The sequence below is a fragment of the Candoia aspera genome, chromosome 7 (genome assembly GCF_035149785.1).
Source record: "Candoia aspera isolate rCanAsp1 chromosome 7, rCanAsp1.hap2, whole genome shotgun sequence".
NCBI classification, from domain to species: Eukaryota; Metazoa; Chordata; class Lepidosauria; order Squamata; family Boidae; genus Candoia; species Candoia aspera.
In genome coordinates, this window is record NC_086159.1 from 8,268,373 (window position 1) to 8,287,561 (window position 19,189).

Consider the following 19,189-nt stretch of genomic DNA (forward strand, 5'->3'; position numbering starts at 1 on the left):
CTCTCTCAGCCCAAGAGCCAATCAGGCGTAGTAGGAGAGTTCTAGTCCCGCCTTCGGTGTGAAAGCTGGCTGGGTGACCTTGGGCCAGTCCCTCTCTCTCAGACCAACCCACATCACAGGGTTGTTGTGGGGAAAATAGGAGGAGGAGGAGGAAGGAGTATTAGAGATGTTCACCGCCTTGAGTTATTTATAAAAATAATAAAGGCGGGATAAAAATTAAAATAAAATAAAATACCACTCCGCAAAAAAGGAAGACCTACTAAGTGAAGTGATGCTTAGTCCCAGATACATTTGCACTGGATGCACTTGGAGCCTCCCCTTGTCTGATTAAAAGGACTACAGGTAGACCTTGTTCAACAACTGCCCTCTTTAGCAGCCAAGTTACAATGGTGCTGAACAGGTAACTTTACAACCAGTCCTCGCACTTACAACCACCGCAGCATCCCTGCGGTCATGTGGTCAAGATTCAGAGGCTTCATAACCGGCAAGCATTTATGACTGTTGCAGCGCCCCATAGTCACGTGACTGCCATTTGCGCACTTCATAGCCGGCTTCCAACAAGCAGAATCAATGGAGAAGCTGGCAGTAAAATCACAAGTCAGGGTCCCATGATGTCTTAACAACTGCGTCGCTTAACAACGCAATTGTTGTTAAGGACTACCTGTATTTTGCCCACTTCCAAAAACCTTAATATATCAAGAAACACCAAAATACCGAACACATTACAGCAGGAACATCCTTTCCATTTAATAACGGGGTCATAATATCCAGCCAAATTAGGCCCACATGGAGCCAAGGAGCTCTGTGGATCTCATATGTTGTTTGCAGCCTTTTACAAACGTTTTTCTGTATTATCTGTCATTGTCCTTTTCTGGTCCTGTCATTGCTCTTTTACTCAAAATAGTATGTGTTTTAAATTAATCCAAATTCCTTCAGTGATCAAAGACATAACTCTGTTGAACTTGCAAAACACACTGGGAAAGAGAAGAGCCAAACTACAATGTTACTAACTCTCACTGCCAGAAGCCTTAAATCAATACAGTGCCTTATACTTCATTTTGCTTTGTAGCCAAAATAAGAACACTTCCTCTCTTGCTCTTGAAGAAAAATATCCAAAGTATCCCTTGAGGTAAAGAGGTGTTAACGCCATGGCTGGATTTCCACAATACATGAAGCTAAACCTGGTTGGCTAGTTTGGGCTTGGTATGCTGGGCGTGCCTAAATCGGTGGTATTGCTCCAGCAGCCCCGTTCACAAGACACGCTCAACTTGGCTTAGCTATGGTTGGATACTTAGTGGTTCAACATGTTTTGGGAAATGGCCATTATTGGAAATGTAAACAACATGAAGGGACATGCTTGGTGGACATGTAAAAAAGCTGAAAAATTTTGGATTCAAATATATACATTGCTACAGAGGATTTTAAAGATTAATATTCAATTGAAGCCAGAACTTTTCCTTTTAGGATTGATGGATAAACAGTTAGAAAAAAGTCATGGGAGATTGTTTCAGCATAAGGTTGCTGCAGCACAATTATTATATCCATAAAGATGGAAAGACTCGGCACCACCCACCATGGTTGAACAGAACTTGCTGAGATGGACAAACCGGATTTCTCTGATTAGAGAAAGGACAATACATATCTTGGTGACTGGAAAGCCCTTATGGACTTTGCGTACAAATGAACTTGTGATTTATGCTTCTGATGATGAGACAGGAAAGAAAAGAGTCACAATGTAATTTTAGAGAGGTTAAAATATAATTGTACGTATAACTGCTGTAAATACCAGCAGCGACTTTTTTATATCTTTCTTTATATCTTTCTCTCTTTTTTCCTACGTTCTTCTATTTTCTTTTCTTATTGTACCTTTAGGGAAACAGACGTTATTTTACAAGTCGTTTGAATCAGACTAGCGTGCTTAGGGTTCAGTATGCTGTGTGACAACACTGTAGGAATCTGGCTGAGTTAATTCTCCAAACTATGGGTTACTGCAGGGGTTCTCAGCCTGTGGGTCTCCACCTCCTGTGGAGTCATCAGCAATTTAGATGGGGGGAGGATTGCAATTTATCAGGTTTATGCAGGCAAAGCAGGCACACTATCAATTAAAATAGGGCAGTTGCAGTACTTGTGATATAACAGGTAGTCCTTGACTTACAACCACAATTGGGACTGGAACTTCCATCACTAAGTCATGTGGTCATTAAGTGAGTTGTGCCCATTTTACGACCATTTTGGCTGCGGTTGTTAAGAGAATCACGTGACCCGGCTTCCCCTATTGACTTTGCTTGTTGGAAGCTCTGTGGGAAGGTAGCAAATGGCAATCATGTGACCCTGGGATGCTGCAACTATCTTAAATACATGCCAGTTGCCAAGCACCCAAATTTTGATCACATGACCACAGGGACACTGCAACGGTCATAAGTGCAGGACTGATCACAAGCCACTTTTTCAGCTCCGTCATAACTTTGAACAGTTGTTAAATGAATGGTCGTAAGTTGAGGACTACCTGTAAATATTAAAATACAATTATTAAAAGTGGTAGTTTCTGGTCCAACCCAAATCCCAATTAAATTATTCATTTTATTTCACAGAGGGAGGGGGAGGTCACACAAAATTATTTTGGTGGAACTGCAAAGTTGGAAGACCCCAAGATTGTATTTGTAAACATACCCCATGTATGTACATATTTTTCTGTGGTTAATACAAGGAGTTCAAAAAACCCCTGCAAAGTTCTAAATCTCCAGATGGTCCAGTGAGAAAGAAAATGCTAAACCCACCTAGCAGATGTTGTCTGTAGCATATCAACACACCAACATCAGCACACTTTGCTCCAAATATCTCCCTTTTCTGCTAATATGGGTTAACTCAAAGCATGTTTCCATTCATACCTGTGATCCTAGAACAAAATACAAGGATTCTTGCAAAAGCTGTGGAAGGTGCTAGTGTCAGCCTTCCCAGGTAAAGCAGACAAGAAATATGACTAGCTGAGCTAATCCTACTTTTTTTCTCGCCATTACTCTGTTGAGGGCTCCTTTCTCTTTTATCTGATCCTTCCCTAGGCGGCATCCCTTCCCTCGTCTTCCAAGGTCACCCTCATGTTCCATCACAGCTGGTGACCATCTCTTAGATGGTGCAAGGATACATACTGTACGTAATCCAAGTCTTGGTAACCAGCACTCTCTGGAAGGACAAATGGGGTCATCTCCCAAGTGAAGGATCTCCCAGAGTTGCTGGGAGTTGGGTGGCGTATAAATTTATTATTATTATTATTTCAAATGTTGTCACTGCCCATCTCCCTCAAAAGATAATAAATAATAATAAATGCTTCATTGATTTTGCATAAATGCTGAATGTTTGTGAAACTGAGCTCATCCTGGACTGAAGGAGGTAGCAGACTAAGACAAGCATCAGAGCACAAAAAATTCCTTGTCTGGAATTGTCCTGTAGTTACCATTTTAGCGGGACATCATACCTGCACAAACTATTTGCTTTTCCCATTATCTCTTCATTAGACCTAATGAGGAAGCCAAGTAATTGATTGCAGATATATTTCTTCCAACAGTAAAGGAAGCTGGATCTCCATAACTGATTTCCCCTTCCCTATTCCCACGTATTCAATTTTCACTGCAGCAGTCCTCCCACAAGCCTTATCAGCAGGGCTGAACAAAGTGGCCTATATTTAGAAGCACCAAGAATTAATGAAAGGAACAGCTTCTAGTGAAACTCAGAGGGGTAGGTAAAGAAAACACCTTCTATGTTCAGGTAGGCTCTTAATGATGTTTCTCAGAACTTCAACCTTTCCCATAAAAAATACCGTTTGAGCCCTCCAAGTTGTAAATAAAGCCACATCCAAGCTTAAGTTAAAAAAAAAGGGGGGTGGGGGAGAAGTTTTCAGATTGTAGCCCCAAAAAGAAACCCCCGTGTGAATATAAAAATGTAAGCCTCTCTTGCTTCTTAAGAGTTTTTAAATAGAAGATTGATGACATTCTGGCAGCCCATCCTGCTACACGGTTGCTCAAGAGCAAGTTCCAGTGAATTGACTTGGGATAAGGCCATCGTTCAGTATTGCATGCTTTGCGCACACAGGTTCTTTGGCCTCATTTTTACCTCCTTTCAGCAAAAAGGAGATCCGTTAACATGGGGGAGAGAAGAACTCTCTCTAGATTAGGCAGACCAATGGCCTGCCCTGGAAAGCAAGTTCATACGGTAGAACCTGTACATCAATGCATATGCATAGGTACAAAGCTGTAAAAAGAGTTTCCTCAGGCTGCTCTAAGGTCACTATAACAGAAGAGGCGAGGAGGAGGAGGAGAGGAAGAGGAGGAGGAGGAGGAGGAGAGGAGGAGGAGGCACCTCTGTTGGCACTATATGCAAGTCTATGAAATATCGAGACGGTTCAGATCCTGTTTGGTATGTCCTGGCCACGTTTCTATACTTTTCTGCATCTTGAAAAAAGTACTGACAGTTTAATTCTTCTGCAAGCATTCCTCCTTTTGTTCTCAGAATTTACCAACTGTTATCACTCTACCTCACAAAGACTTGTCTATTTCTTTGAGATAGGAAAAAAGGGATACTTAAAAAGTGTTTAAAGGTAAAGGTAAAGGTTTCCCTTGACATTAAGTCCAGTCGTGTCCGACTCTAGGGGGCAGTGCTCATCTCCATTTCAAAGCTGAAGGGCCGGCGTTTGTCCGTAGACACTTCCGTGGTCATGTGGCCGGCATGACTAAATGGAACGCTGTTACCTGCCCGCTGAAGCAGTACCTATTAATCTACTCACATTTGCATGTTTTCGAACTGCTAGGTTGGCAGGAGCTGGGACGCGCAACAGGAGCTCACCCCGTCACGCGGATTCGAACCGCTGACCTTCCAATCGGCAAGCTCAGCAGCTCAGCGGTTTAACCCAAAGTGTTTAGAGAACTGAAAAATAACGTACAAGGCCATTAAAATGATTTGGCAGCAAAGGAATAGCAGTGTGTCTGTGCATGTTTTTCCTTGATCTTAAGAACCTAGGTAAAAGTGTAAACATTTCAGCTTCAAGGATTTAAGTTTGCCAGAATCCAAGAGAGAACGCAATTATTTGTTCGGTTCTTGTTGAAGTTCTTTTCTTTTAACGTTCTTCTCTATTGCAGTAATGTCAACTTAAGAGTATAAAACATAATAAAAGGAAGCATCTTCAGTGAGAAATGATATTGCATTTTTTTACTTTGTTATAGATTTTAAATATTTAACAGCCATTCGTTTAGTGACAGTTCGGACACGATGGTGCTGGGGGGGAAAAAACGGCTTGCAACCAGTCCTCACACTTCCAATCATCACAGCGTCTCCGCAGTCATGTGATCACAATTTGGGTGCTTGGGAACTGGTTCGCATTTATGACCATCACAGCGTCCCATGATCACGTGATCGACATTTTTGACCTTCCCGACCAGCTTCTGGGAAGCAAAATCAATGGGGAGCCACATGATTTGCTTAATGCCCACGTGGTCCGCTTAATGCCTACAGTGATTTGCTTAACGACCACCATAAAAGGGTTGTAAAATTGGGTTGGATTCGCTTAATGACTGCTTAGCAACCAAAATTCCAGTCCCAATTTTGGTCTTTAAGTGAGGACTACCTGTATTGTCAGTGAGAATTTCACTTTGATATATGTCTTATTTTAAAGTTAAGCAACACAAATATATGCATTCAGGAAATATGTTCTGGATGCTGCATACCTGTATGGCAGCATTTCTCAACCTTGGCGGCTTGACGATGTGTGGACTTCAACTCCCAGAATTCTATTAATTACTTGTTGGCATTTCTTAATTCTTACAATAGTTGAGCAGAGAGGAAGGTAAGGACTGGGGATGTCCTATCTCCACTTCTCCCAACCATATGCCAATCCATCAGGTTGCAGTAGAGAGTGAGAGTAAGGCAATCCTTCGGCATCCCAGCTGGCTATCAAAAGAACTAGCATTTAACTTTAAGAAATGGTGACTGAGTGTAATGATTGCCTACCCTAGCAGAACCAGACTCACAAGTAGGGACTTAATGATATCTGATTTATTAAAGAATAGTATGCAAATACAGAGAAAGCTGAGAATGAGCAAAAGCGCGCCAAATACAAACTAAAAACCCTCGGTGCGAACGTAATCCCTCCCCTCGCCCAAACCGTTTCAAATTCCCCACCGCATTGAAACAATGAACCTGACACTGAGTTTGCCCTTCACCCCATGTCATCCCCATCTCTTTTATGTTACATCATTTGAATTATAAACCCATTGGTAACTTTTCAGCTGAAAATAAGGGTCACAATGAAATTTAATGCAGCCTGAAAATATAACCCAAATCCTTTCTACCCAGCCTTTCCCCCAGCTTGAACAGGAACCACATACTAGATTTGGTCCCCACTTCCACAATACTACTTACTATACCATCATACGTTTAGGAGGAGAGTGTGTTGGTCTGTGGTGGCAAAAAGTCAGGAGGAGCTGACTTTTGATGCTGATGCTGATGCCATTTAATAAAATTTGCTAGTCAGAAAAGATGCTACCAGACTCCTGATTTTTTGCTTTCATCCATTTAGTAACACTCTGTGCTTTGTTCTTCTTCCCTTTCACCTACAGAAACTTCCTTTTTAGGTTATCTACTTTGTACTGGTAAATGATATGGGGAACAATGCAGGAAAACATCTGGCTCCTGTGAATTGTTTAACAGCAATGCAAAAGAAGGAAGTTCTACCTGAGTGGCCCCCTGTATCAGCGTCTGAAATCAAGTCTCTCATTGGCCAACTCCGAAAGGGAAAGGCCCCAGGGGATGACTTTATTCCTCCAGAATTATTAAAGAGTAACATAAGAGTGGTGGGCTCCAGTCTTGGCATTGCTCTTCACCTATACTGACACTACTGGGTGTGTCCCCGAGGACTGAGGCTTGGCAGTTATAGTCCCAATCTTCAAGAAGGGTAAGAGAGATGATCCTGCAGAATTATAGGCCAACCAGTCTGTTAAACGTAATTAATAAATTTTATGCCAAACATCTCCATGAAAAACTTAAGGATTGGCTGGATCAGGGAAACCTGATAGCAGAAGAGCAGGCTGGTTTCAGAGAAGGTAGAGGCACTATTGATCAACATTTGGTCCTATAGCATTTGATTGAAAAATATTCAACCAATAAAACAACAACATTGTATGCTGCCTTTATAGATCGTAAGGCAGCTTTTGACTCCGTATTTTATGTAACAGTAATTAATTTAAATTTTTATATATTAACATAGTGGTAATTTTATATATTTACATTTTACATTTTATAGTTAACATAATATTAGTGACTATATTTTCACCTAGTATAGGCTGCACCTTAGATTGCACCCACAGAGTTTAGCTGGATAGTTTTATAAATGTATGAATTTAATTTTAACTTTTAATTTTATTTTATCCTAGGTTGCTATCATTTTAAGATAGACTATATATACTTTCACAGAGCATCATCCTTGTACGGGTCCAAGACCACAATAAACTTTTGATTGATTGATTGATTGATTGATTGACAACTTCAAATCGCAACGGGTCCTTACTCCTGACCTCCCTCGTCCCTGTTTTCAGAAGCAAGAGAAGATTCAACACTTCCAAATCTTGTGTGCAGAAAATCATACAACCTGCTGCTCCTTCCCAGATTTGTTCCAAACAGCCATTCATGGCTTACAAACTAAAAGCAGAGGACAGGAATATCCCCTCACATGCCAAGGAAGGAGAAAATGACTTGTGTGATTCCAAGGTTTTCTACAGTTCATACTTGCTCCAATAAACCAAGTTCTGTCACTTCATGTAAACTGAGCCTAAGTCCCTTCATTGGGGACTACTTTGCCCCTCAAAAATTAAATGATAGATTTGGCTGTGAAGGAATCCAAAAGATGACCTCATACTTGGGCACTTACTAAATCGTTTTTCTAGGACACACATTTCTAGATTTCCCCAATCTCAAACATACAGTATTTTTAAAAGAACCCCCCAAACTTTGGAAACTCACTTCAAAAGACCAGGAAGACATCTCCAAAACGCTGATCTAATTTCACTGGCTCTTCATGCAGGCAAAGAAATTCTCCCTATAGCCAGCTCACCCTCTCATGGTAAGTTAAAATATCCAGGTTGCTTTCAGCCCAACAAACTCCCCAAGTGAATCCAAAGAACATCACAAGACGGGTCAGGCCAATACAGAGACAGCCATAGTCGTGGAAGGATAAATAACAAAAGTCCAAAACCACTAGCAAAAGAGCAGCTCCTCCGTGTCACATGAGAACTTGTCATTTGGTAATTAATGTTAATTACTTTAGATGCTCTGCATCCTAACTGCCTGACATCAGATCACATAAGGTTGCCCGTGGTTGGCTGCTGCAGTTTTCTTGTAACAAAGCTTCTTGACAGGGAAGGCACACTGAAGTCACCCCTGTCTGCCTGGGATTTACTGACAGCTAACTTTCACCTGACCAGACATAAACATGTTCAGGGCTCATGGACTTATCTCCCACACACAGGCCCTGAAGAGCATTTCTAACCCTTGGGAGTAAGCTGCAGGTGGCACTTTATACTGCAATAAAAGCACTGCTAGGTAGAGCAAATTCTTAATGGGATTAGTCGCACGTGAATAAGCTCTGGCTCTGAGCAGAAAGAGGCCCGCACAAGCACACTCCAAAGGAGTCCTCTTTTCTGCCTCCTGAAGTGTCACCACTGTGCATTTCTTATCTCGGCATTTACCGCTCCTCTGAGAACAGAGGGAAGTGTGCATGTTCTGCCTTGCTTTCCTGACTCGTATCATCCTCACAATATGCCTACACAGTTGTTAGGCTCAGTAGCTTCTGGCAGGAGGTGGGTATTGGACACAGGTCTCCCCAGTGCTAGTCCAGCAAATCTGACTGTTTACTGAGAGTTAGGATAACTAATCAAACAACAAAAGACCAGTTAAAAAATGATTGGGTGATGTTAGGAATGGTTCCTCAGTATGCATTAAATCACTCTGTCTTGCATCACACCTCACTCCACAGCCTCAGATCTATGCAAACAAGATTAATTCTAAGGATGGATCAAAGCATCACATGATGGAAGATCTATGCACAATTGTATTTGCAACGCACTGACAGTTTGGTGAAATAGGCTGTTCTGACTCTTCAGAGTTGCTTCAGTGTTTTAGGCCTAATTCTATTCTGAAACACTACTTTGTGAGAACTCAATCCTAAAAGGAATAAAAATTAATTGAAATAATGAGAGAGACCAGGAGGTACGGTACACTGTTCAACATACAAATCACAAGGAAGAGAAAAAGACTGGAGGTTCAAACCCAGGTTTACATCCCCAATCAGCTGTGGAGCTGAGTCGAGATCTTTGGGTCACGGTCTATCTCATTGGGTTTTTAGGAGGAAAAACAGGAGGAGGAGACACACTCTTACTTCAGTTATTAATTATGTAAATTCTGAAGTTGCAATATAAAATGTAATGTGTACATATAGGAAAGTAAGTAGGGAATGAACTGATAGACTGGGTTGCACCACTTCTGCTAGCCAGCAAAGAAATTCCAGTAGAGAAGAATATCTGTAGCTCAGGGTTGAACTGTGGAGTTCCTGGTGCTGAGCTTGGTTATTTGTTTGCAGACGTTTCATTATCCAACAAGGTAACATCATCTGTGTGAGTAGCAAACCCCACACTCCTTCGCACTGATGATGTTACCCAGTTGGATAATGAAACGTCTGCAAGCAAACAGCCAAGCTCAGAGAGCACCAAGGACTCCACACTAAGGACGTTTTACATTTGAATGTTCCTCCATTTAGAAAAATGTAGTCCTACAGGATGAAAAATAGCGTATAATAGCAAACAAGGCTAGGATCTTTCTGTTTTTTTCTGTAGAGTGTCTTGTATTTTTGTTTTAATTGAACGGGAAAGTTCCTATAGTAAGAACTTTTCAAATAGAAAAACAATGTAATGAACAAAATTGTCTCCTACTATATGATACTTTAAAAGATTTGCATTTCCCTGTAGTAAGATTTGGGGAATCATTTTCCCTGTAATAGTTGAGGAATTGCAGTTGGTTTTAACCACTATCTTGTGCAAAGGCATCCTATTAATGCCATCACAAGAATGCATACACTTTGAGAAAATTACTACCCACTATAAAACCACTATAAAATCGCTGGAAGAAACATTAGCAATCTCAGATATGCAGATGATACCACTTTGATGGCTGAAAGCGAAGAGGAACTGAGGAGCCTTATGATCAAAGTGAAAGAAGAACGTGTAAAAGCTGGCTTGCAGCTAAACCTCAAAAAAACCAAGATTATGGCAAGCAGCTTGATTGATAACTGGCAAATAGAGGGAGAAAATGTAGAAGCAGTGAAAGACTTTGTATTCCTAGGTGCGAAGATTACTGCAGATGCTGACTGCAGTCAGGAAATCAGAAGACGCTTAATCCTTGGGAGAAGAGCAATGACAAATCTCGATAAAATAGTTAAGAGCAGAGACATCACACTGACAACAAAGGTCCGCATAGTTAAAGCAATGGTGTTCCCCGTAGTAACGTATGGCTGCGAGAGCTGGACCATAACGAAGGCTGAGAGAAGGAAGATAGATGCTTTTGAATTGTGGTGTTGGAGGAAAATTCTGAGAGTGCCTTGGACTGCAAGAAGATCAAACCAGTCCATCCTCCAGGAAGTAAAGCCAGACTGCTCACTTGAGGGAATGATATTAAAGGCAAAGCTGAAATACTTTGGCCACATCATGAGAAGACAGGACACCCTGGAGAAGATGCTGATGCTAGGGAGAGTGGAGGGCAAAAGGAAGAGGGGCCGACCAAGGGCAAGGTGGATGGATGATATTCTAGAGGTGACGGACTCGTCCCTGGGGGAGCTGGGGGTGTCGACGACCGACAGGAAGCTCTGGCGTGAGCTGGTCCATGAAGTCAGGAAGAGTCGGAAGCGACTGAACGAATAAACAACGAACATAAAACTTGGGGAAAGTACACAGCTCTGCCTGAATTTTTTAACTAATATTGAGTTGGTTCATATAACTAGTTTGACTACATTTCTTCTTCCATGTAATCTATTTTTAACATTCCAGCAAGTGAGATTTATATCCATGTCAAAAAAATGAAACGCCATATTCTCGTAAGCAGACAAAGTTTTTGGCATATGTATGTACTCTAAGAATACAAGAACAGCCCTGCTGGATCAGGCCAAGACAGGTCAGCAGCCAACCAATGCCTCTGGGCACTCAAAAGCAGTGGGAACATATTTCTCTCCTGCCATTGTTCCCTTACAAATGGTATTTGGAGCCATGTGCCCCCACCCTGGAAGTAGCATGGAGTCTTCAAAACCATGAGCCTTGATAGTCCTGTTCTCCTTGAATGTTATTCAACCCCAAATTTAGCGGCTATCATCACACCCTGCAGTAATAAATTCCATAGATTAGTTATGCACTGTGTGAAGAATTGTATTGTGTCTATTTTAAATCTCCTTCCAGTCAGCTTCATTGGATGCCCCTGGTCCTAGAGCTTGACAAAAGGAAGAAAAGCATTTCCTTATCATAAGGTAAGGCATGATTGTATATCCCTCATTTGCCTTTTCTTCAAGCTAATGGGTCCCAAGCATTTTAGTCTAGGGATTACATTCACACTCTCTGGTCATTTTTATTGCCTTCTTTTTTAAATGTAGCAACCAAAACTATATGCAGTATTGCAGGTAGGGATGTACCATAGATAAGGACATCATGTTGGCATCCCAGTATTGGCAGTCCCTTTAGTAATGATCTCTAGTATGGATTTTGCCTTTGTCATGCCTAGGCTGTAATACAGTATTTATTTATTTACTTACTTACTAGATTTACAAGGCTGCCTAACTCAAACAATGTGGCATACACCAACAAAAAACAAATTATAAACAATCCTCCATAACATTAAAACATATACAATATATAAATATAAAATACAGAATATAAAAAGAGAGCCAGTTTGGTCTAGTGGTTAAGGCTACAATCTAAGAGGCTGTGAGTTCTAGTTCCGCCTTAGGCATGAAAGCTGGCTGGGTGACCTTGGGCCAGTCCCTCTCTCTCAGCCCAACTCACCTCCCAGGGTTGTTGTTGTGGGGAAAACAGGAGGAGGAAAGAGTATTAGGTATGTTCACCGACTTCAGTTATTTATAAAAACAATAAAGGTGGGATTAAAAAAATCTAAAAAAAATGGTGACCAAGCTCCATAACAGAACAATCAAAATTTTATTAACCGTAGGATGTCACTGCAGTTAAAATGAACCATACAGGCAACTTTTTAAAAAACAATTATTCAACCATGTCCAATTCTTGGAGACTGTCTGGACAAGTCACTGCATTTTTTTTGGCAAGGTTTTTCAGAAGTGGCTTGCCATTGCCTCCTTCCTAGGGCTGAGAGTGAGTGACTGGCCCAAGGTCACCTCACTGGCTTGTGCCTAAGGTGGGACTAGAACTCACGGTCTCCCAGTTTCTAGCCTGGTGCCTTAACCACTACACCAAACTGGCTCCCACAGGCAACTATAGTGGATATTGTATGACATTTTGCAGATGTTAGTACAGAAATTGCATAATAAGCTTTAAAGATAAAAACAAAGATTGGCCAGAAAGGAAGGACAAGTTTGAAGCAATGTTACATTCTTGATATAAGCTTGCTTCTACATAAAGCATATGCGTACAATCATTTTCCCTCAAGATTTCAGTAGTTCATTTCATTCATGAAACTTTGATTCCAAGAAATGTAAAGTCTATTTGTCCTTCATAGCTAGTCAATATAAATCAATATATTTTGGCTGTTGTGTCCTGGAGAACAAGGTACCCAACTTAAGAAAGACCAATGTACATCCATCATGAATGATCATGTGGAGCTTTCTCAAAAATTCATACCTATTTCTACCACACAACAACTCTATTTTTTCTTCTCTAACATGCAACAAGCTGAAAGATAGCAGGATATGGAAATTGCTGTGTCTAAAGCTATTACTGTACCAGTATACCAGGTACTTCTTTCTAAAGATAGATTTATTTATTTTTCAAATTTAGTCACCTCCCATCTCACTCAAAGAGCGACTCTGGGCAGTTTACAATAAAACAAGAATAGTAATTAAAATACAGTAAAACAATATTCTTAAATAAAAAAAATTACTGTAATAAAATGAAAGTCCATCGAATCAGATAGGCCAACTAGAAAACCTGAAAAATTGGGCATGAAGGAAACACTACCCTTTCTAGTATTAAGGCAGATTGCTTAAGAAACTGATGGTCCCATTAGTTATCATGGTTAAACAGTCACTGACAGACTTAGACGGTTTGGCTAATAATCTTTATAGACCTCTAACCACCTGATTACTGCCACAGCATAAAACATAAATGCCAGCCTTTTGGGGCTAGTAGAAATATCTGGAATTCTGAGAGCATGTTATAGGCATTCTCACAAAATGGTGGGCACAGGCACTCACAAGATTTCCACTGCATATGAATGCAAATATATGCAAATAGTACTGATGGGAGAGATTTTATTTCTGGGACTATCTGCAGTGTTTTCCTGATTATGGGTTGCATATCATAAGGACTGCAGGGGTTGAGACAAAATCCTGAAGTAAGGACCTCAAATGCAGATGTGTGCTCTGCAGAAGGAAGAGGAAGCATTTCTAAAATGAACATTCCAGAATGGAGTGTTTTACATATCCATACTATTAAACCACCCAGTGAAAAAGCAGAAGGGACATTGGCTCATAAATAGCTTTTGTAATCTGATGGTAGTTCTCACATATTAGCACAAGAAGGCAAACATGGTTTACTAAGCATAATGGAGACCTGATGGAATCACTCCCACACTTGGAATACAGCAACTGAAGGATATGCTTTGTTCAGAAGGAACAAGAAGCATTAGAAAGGGAGGAGTTGCCTTGTATATTAAAAGTTCCCACACCTGCTCAGACATCCAAATGAATAAACTTGGTGATACTATCCGGAGCATCTGAGTTAAAATAAGCAGAGGAATGAGTAAAAGCAAAGTGTTGCTGAAGCCTACTATCACCTTCCCAACCAAGAAGATAATGTAGATGACAACTTCTAAAACCAAACAGAAGTTATTCCAAAGAGGTATTAAATTGTAAGTATGGGGGGCTTTAAAAGCCAGTTTGGTCTAGTGCAGTGTTTCTCAACCTCAGCAACTTTAAGATGTGTGGACTTCAACTCCCAGAATTCCCTTTGAACTCCACACATCTTAAAGTTGCTGAGGTTGAGAAAATATGGACTAGTGGTTAAGGCACTAACCTAGAAACCAGGAGGCTGTGAGTTCTAGGTCTCCCTTAGGCATGAAAGCCAGCTGGGTGGCTTTGGGCCAGTCCCTCTCTCTCAGACCAACCCACTTCACAGGGTTACTGCTGTGGGGAAAATAGGAGGAGGAAGGAGTATTAGGTATGTTCACTGTCTTGCGTTGAGCAAAATATATAAATGGCAGGATAAAAAGCTAACAGCAACAACCCCATAATAAATTTTATGCAGCATGGTTTTCCAGACGATTCCAATCGGGGGAAATACTGAAGAGCAATGGAAGAAGCTATACCATGTTCCTGCAAATACATTAAATATTGGGGGTAGGGAGGGCATGTTCAGAAGGTAGAAGAAGGTGCAGGTCACCAAGGAAGAATACATACAAGTAGCCCATTCTGGAGAGATTGGAATCAGTGGAAATTGAAGGAGTGGAAATTGTCAAAATGTACTAAATATAACCAGAAGGGAGAAGCTCAAATGCAAGAGAAAATAACTTGTAGAGTAGCTACTCAGTGAAGACCCCAAAACATTAACAGATAACAAAGAAAAGGCAGAGCAACTCAGCTCTTATTTTGATTCAACTTTTTCCCAACAAGAGGAGATATTTTCTAACAGGCAATTTTAAATAGGGTAAATTAAAGTACTTTGAAGGCAGGATTGAAGCTTGAGATGGATAGAAATATGGTCAGGGAATACTTCTTTACTTGGAATTGACAGCTGGTCATCAGAAAATGCACCTGGCAAGAAAGAGTCAACTCCCCTCCCTCATTCATTAATTTCTCAGTTTCATTCTTTCATTTCATCAGATGGGACAGCTTTCATCTTGGGGAGGTTACTCTGGCCAACTCAACTTACTATGAACTTCGATTACAAGAGCCACCAGTTTAAAGAGCATTATCTGATGGGACCCAGGAAGCCAGCCTTCTCTGTCACAGTGCTTGTCCTCGGGAATGGTATCCGCCCCCCAAGGGCTATATGGCCCCCTACCCCAGCCTCATCCAAACAAACTCTTAAAACCCGGTTTTTATCCCAGGCCTTAGACTAGGGTGGGTGGTGGGCCTTTGGGGGAATGCTTTGTGTCGGAGTGTTGTTTTGCTCTACCTGAATGCTTTTTTCCTGTATTTTTATTGTTCTAATCTGATTTTAAAATTGAATGCCAGCCAGAGTTATTATGGAGTCAGTTGGTTTTACAAATTTGAAAACACACACACACACTTAAGTGTAGTAAAAAAAAAAAAGAGTTCATAATTCATATCCATAATTCCACACCCTCTAGAAATTTTCTGCTGACCAGAGTGGCACCTTACAGCAAGTCCCACTGATGTTTTCAGTCACCAAAGAGACAACAGGAAAAGCATGTAAAGGGTGGGGCAACATTTTATAACAACCTCTGCAACACCATCCATCTACAGGCAGCTTCAGATAATGGCAAATTTGTCAGTTCTGTAATGCTTGATGAAGTTAAGACACCCCAGATCAAGTCACCACTCTAGATTTTTTTAGAGAAAATTTCTTGCTGCTGATGTGGTGGAAGTTGGTGTTCCTCTAACAGAATGAGCTGTGATACCCGTATAGCAGTGGCAGAAAATGCCAGGACAATACATTCTCCGGGCCACTTACTAACAGGGGACCTAGAAACTTGCTTCACAGCACTCCTCATCTTAAATGAGACAAAACGTGCTCTTCCCTTTAACCTTTAAGAGTACATTTGAAATAAATATGTAAACATCTGTTTATCTAACTTACCCAAATCTTCTCCCTAGGATAGTTCGGTTTGGAGCAGGAATTAGGTAAAACACTGCCCTAGCTCTTCTTAATTTCTCAGCAGCTTTTGATATCACTGAACATCAGACCCTTCTGGATCACCTACAGGGATTGTGAGGGGAGACACCTTTCTCTGTAGGCAATTCCAGTTGGTGTTAGCCCCTGCCCTCAATAAGCAACCATCCAGCTCCCAAAGAACATGCTGCAAACTGAATGAAGGCTGCCCAAAGTGGTGTCAGCAAGCAACTCCACTGCCTGGGTAAGTTTACTAAAGGTTTCCTTTAGCCGCCTAATATCTGAAGGTAGGTTTTTAAACAAATTACAGGCCCAGTGTATCAGGGCTCTTGAAGCAACAGAGACAATCAAATCAATTTTAATTTTTGACAACTCAACATAGGTCTTGAATGCTTTGCAAAGTGAATACTAGAGCCTTGATAGTGTGTGCTTTAAGGGGTTTGCCCATATATAAAAGCACTAATTTATTTGTGCTTCAAATTATGCCCAGAGTCACTGGTTTGAGATGGGCGGCTATACAAATTGAATGAATAAATAGATAAATGTACATGCCTTACTATCTGAATATTCAAATCCATACTTCTAAAGTCTTTCTAATTTTTTATTTTTTTATTTTTTATCATATTTAGACACCACCCATCTCACTATAGCAGTGACTCTGAGCAGATTACAAATAAAAGATCATAAAAAGTACAAAAAATACAAAGCTAAAAGGGAAAAACTAAAAAATATGTATAACCAATGATCTTTCCATCTTTTGCCAAGACCTTCTCTCCTTTTGTAAGGACTTAGCTGGGTTGGTCACACAGTTCAACAGCTATAGGGCTCATCTGAATTTACTTGAGATCTATAGAAATGCTGAAGATTTCTTCATGGGTTCTATAAGAACTATGGAACTGTCTGTCAAGATCACTTTGATGTCGGTTTCAGTGCTGTGGAACAAAGCTCAAGACCATACAATTCAGAGTGAGCTTCTGTTCTAAATATTAATTTGTTTATTCGTTCAGTCGCTTCCGACTCTTTGTGACTTCATGGACCAGCCCACGCTAGAGCTTCCTGTCGGTTGTCAACACCCCCAGCTCCCCCAGGGATGAGTCCATCACCTCTAGAATATCATCCATCCATCTTGCCCTTGGTCGGCCCCTCTTCCTTTTGCCTTCCACTAAATATTAATAGCAAGACCATTAAGCCTATGTATCTATTAATTTGGGGAATTTAACACACGTGTAGAAAACTAGAATCCACTATTTCTGTGCTGATAAAAAGGTGCAGCAATGTATTTAGAAGCAACAATTCCCAGTTCTATTGGATTCAACAGGTGAACATTTTTCAACAGAGCGCAGCATGTACATCTTTGAATAGTCTATCTGAAGTGCTTAATGTTGGATCTCAGTTCTTATCACTCCTAAAGGAGTCAGAGAGAGGTGAGCTACAGTATATCAGCAAAAATATTCATCAGTCTAGTATGTGTGTTCAGATCCCCACTCCCCTTTCACGTGCATGTTTTGAAGGATAGAGATCAGCAATTGATCATGTTGCCATTTATGGGAGTTTATAAAACAGGCCACTGAAGTAAGGGTTCTTAATCTACCTTCTGCATCCACACCTTAGCCTACTATTGCACACAACTCCCAGAGGTGGCCTAAAGGTGGCTCTGGGAGTTGTGTGCAATAGTATGAAATGGCTTTCCTCATGGCTTTTCTGCCACTTAAATGCATACTGAGATCTTGTGGAGGACTTCTGGCCAAATACAGGGCACCTGCCCAGAACAAAAAACAAAGTGGGTAAATGGAGTCAGCCAGGTGATATGTGAGCAAAGAGGAAGGAAGAGAAACGCCACTACCTCCTTTACAAGTTTTTGTGGCTGCTCCATGTTATAATGAAATTGCACTCTGCTCTTTGTGCTGTCACTGAAGTTTTCCTTCCTCAGTTCTCAGATGCAGATTATTGCTTCTTGGCCCAGATGTTCCTCAGAAAACAGAGAAGCTCTTTTTTACCAGAAGGCAGAGCTGAAACTGGCTTGGGAGGGCTACCTCCACAGGAGGCAGAGTCTCAACCCTCTCTGGAAGAGGGAGAGTTAACCCTTTCCTGTTGGCTCGGTCATTGGTGACCAAGAGGAGGTTAAGCTCCAGGACCTGGTGAATTCCATCATAGAGCACTGAAGGAACTTGTTGACCGTCTGGCCAAGCCTTTATGTTTTGCCTTTGAGATATAATGGAAAACTGGTGAAATGGCACAAGACTGGAGGATGACAAGTATCCCTATTTCAAAAGAAGAAAAAAGGACTGACAGACCAGTCACTCTGGCAGCTATTCCTGGAAAGATTCTAGAGCAGTTAATAAAGAGATTACCTGGAAGCACCTTGAAAAGGCAATGTGATCGTGATCAGAAGGCAGCATGGATCTGTGAAGAACAAGTCTTAGCAGAGTAATTTTATCTCAGGTTTAGACTGGGTAGCTAAAAGATGGAGAAAAGTACAATATCTGTCTGTCCGTCCGTCCGTCCATCTTCATTTAAGCAAAACAGCTGATAAACTACTCCGCAACATTTTGGACTGCCAGCCAGCCCACAGTTGAATGCGGCTCAAAAATTATATTCACAAAATGTCACCAATGATTCCTTATCAAATTGGAATAGATTATCAAATGGAATGACAAAAATTTAGTCTCTAATATTTATATTAATCATTTACATGTTAGACATACAGTATCTATATGGATGCCCAACTCCAGATGACTCCAGGGGATATACAAGAATAAAATGGAGAAGAAAAAAAGCCAATCAACAAAAGACAGTAGTTAATCCAGAGAGAAAACCCCACATTATTCTAATGCAGTCATATCTTCTAGGAGCCAGCCACCCATCCTAGCCCAAAGCCTGGGAAAAGAACCAGGTCTTTAAGACTTATCTAAAGGAGAGCCTCTGGGGAGATATTATTCCAGAGGGCAGGCGCTGCAACAAAGAAGGCCTGCTTCCTGGTTCCCAACGGATGACATTGTTGACATTGACATTGCCAACTCTGCCTGACAGACAGAAACCACTGGGGACAGATGGCTCCTCAAATAACTAGTCCCTGTGCCATGTAGAGTTATATAGGTGATAACCAACACCTATATAACTCTACATCCAGA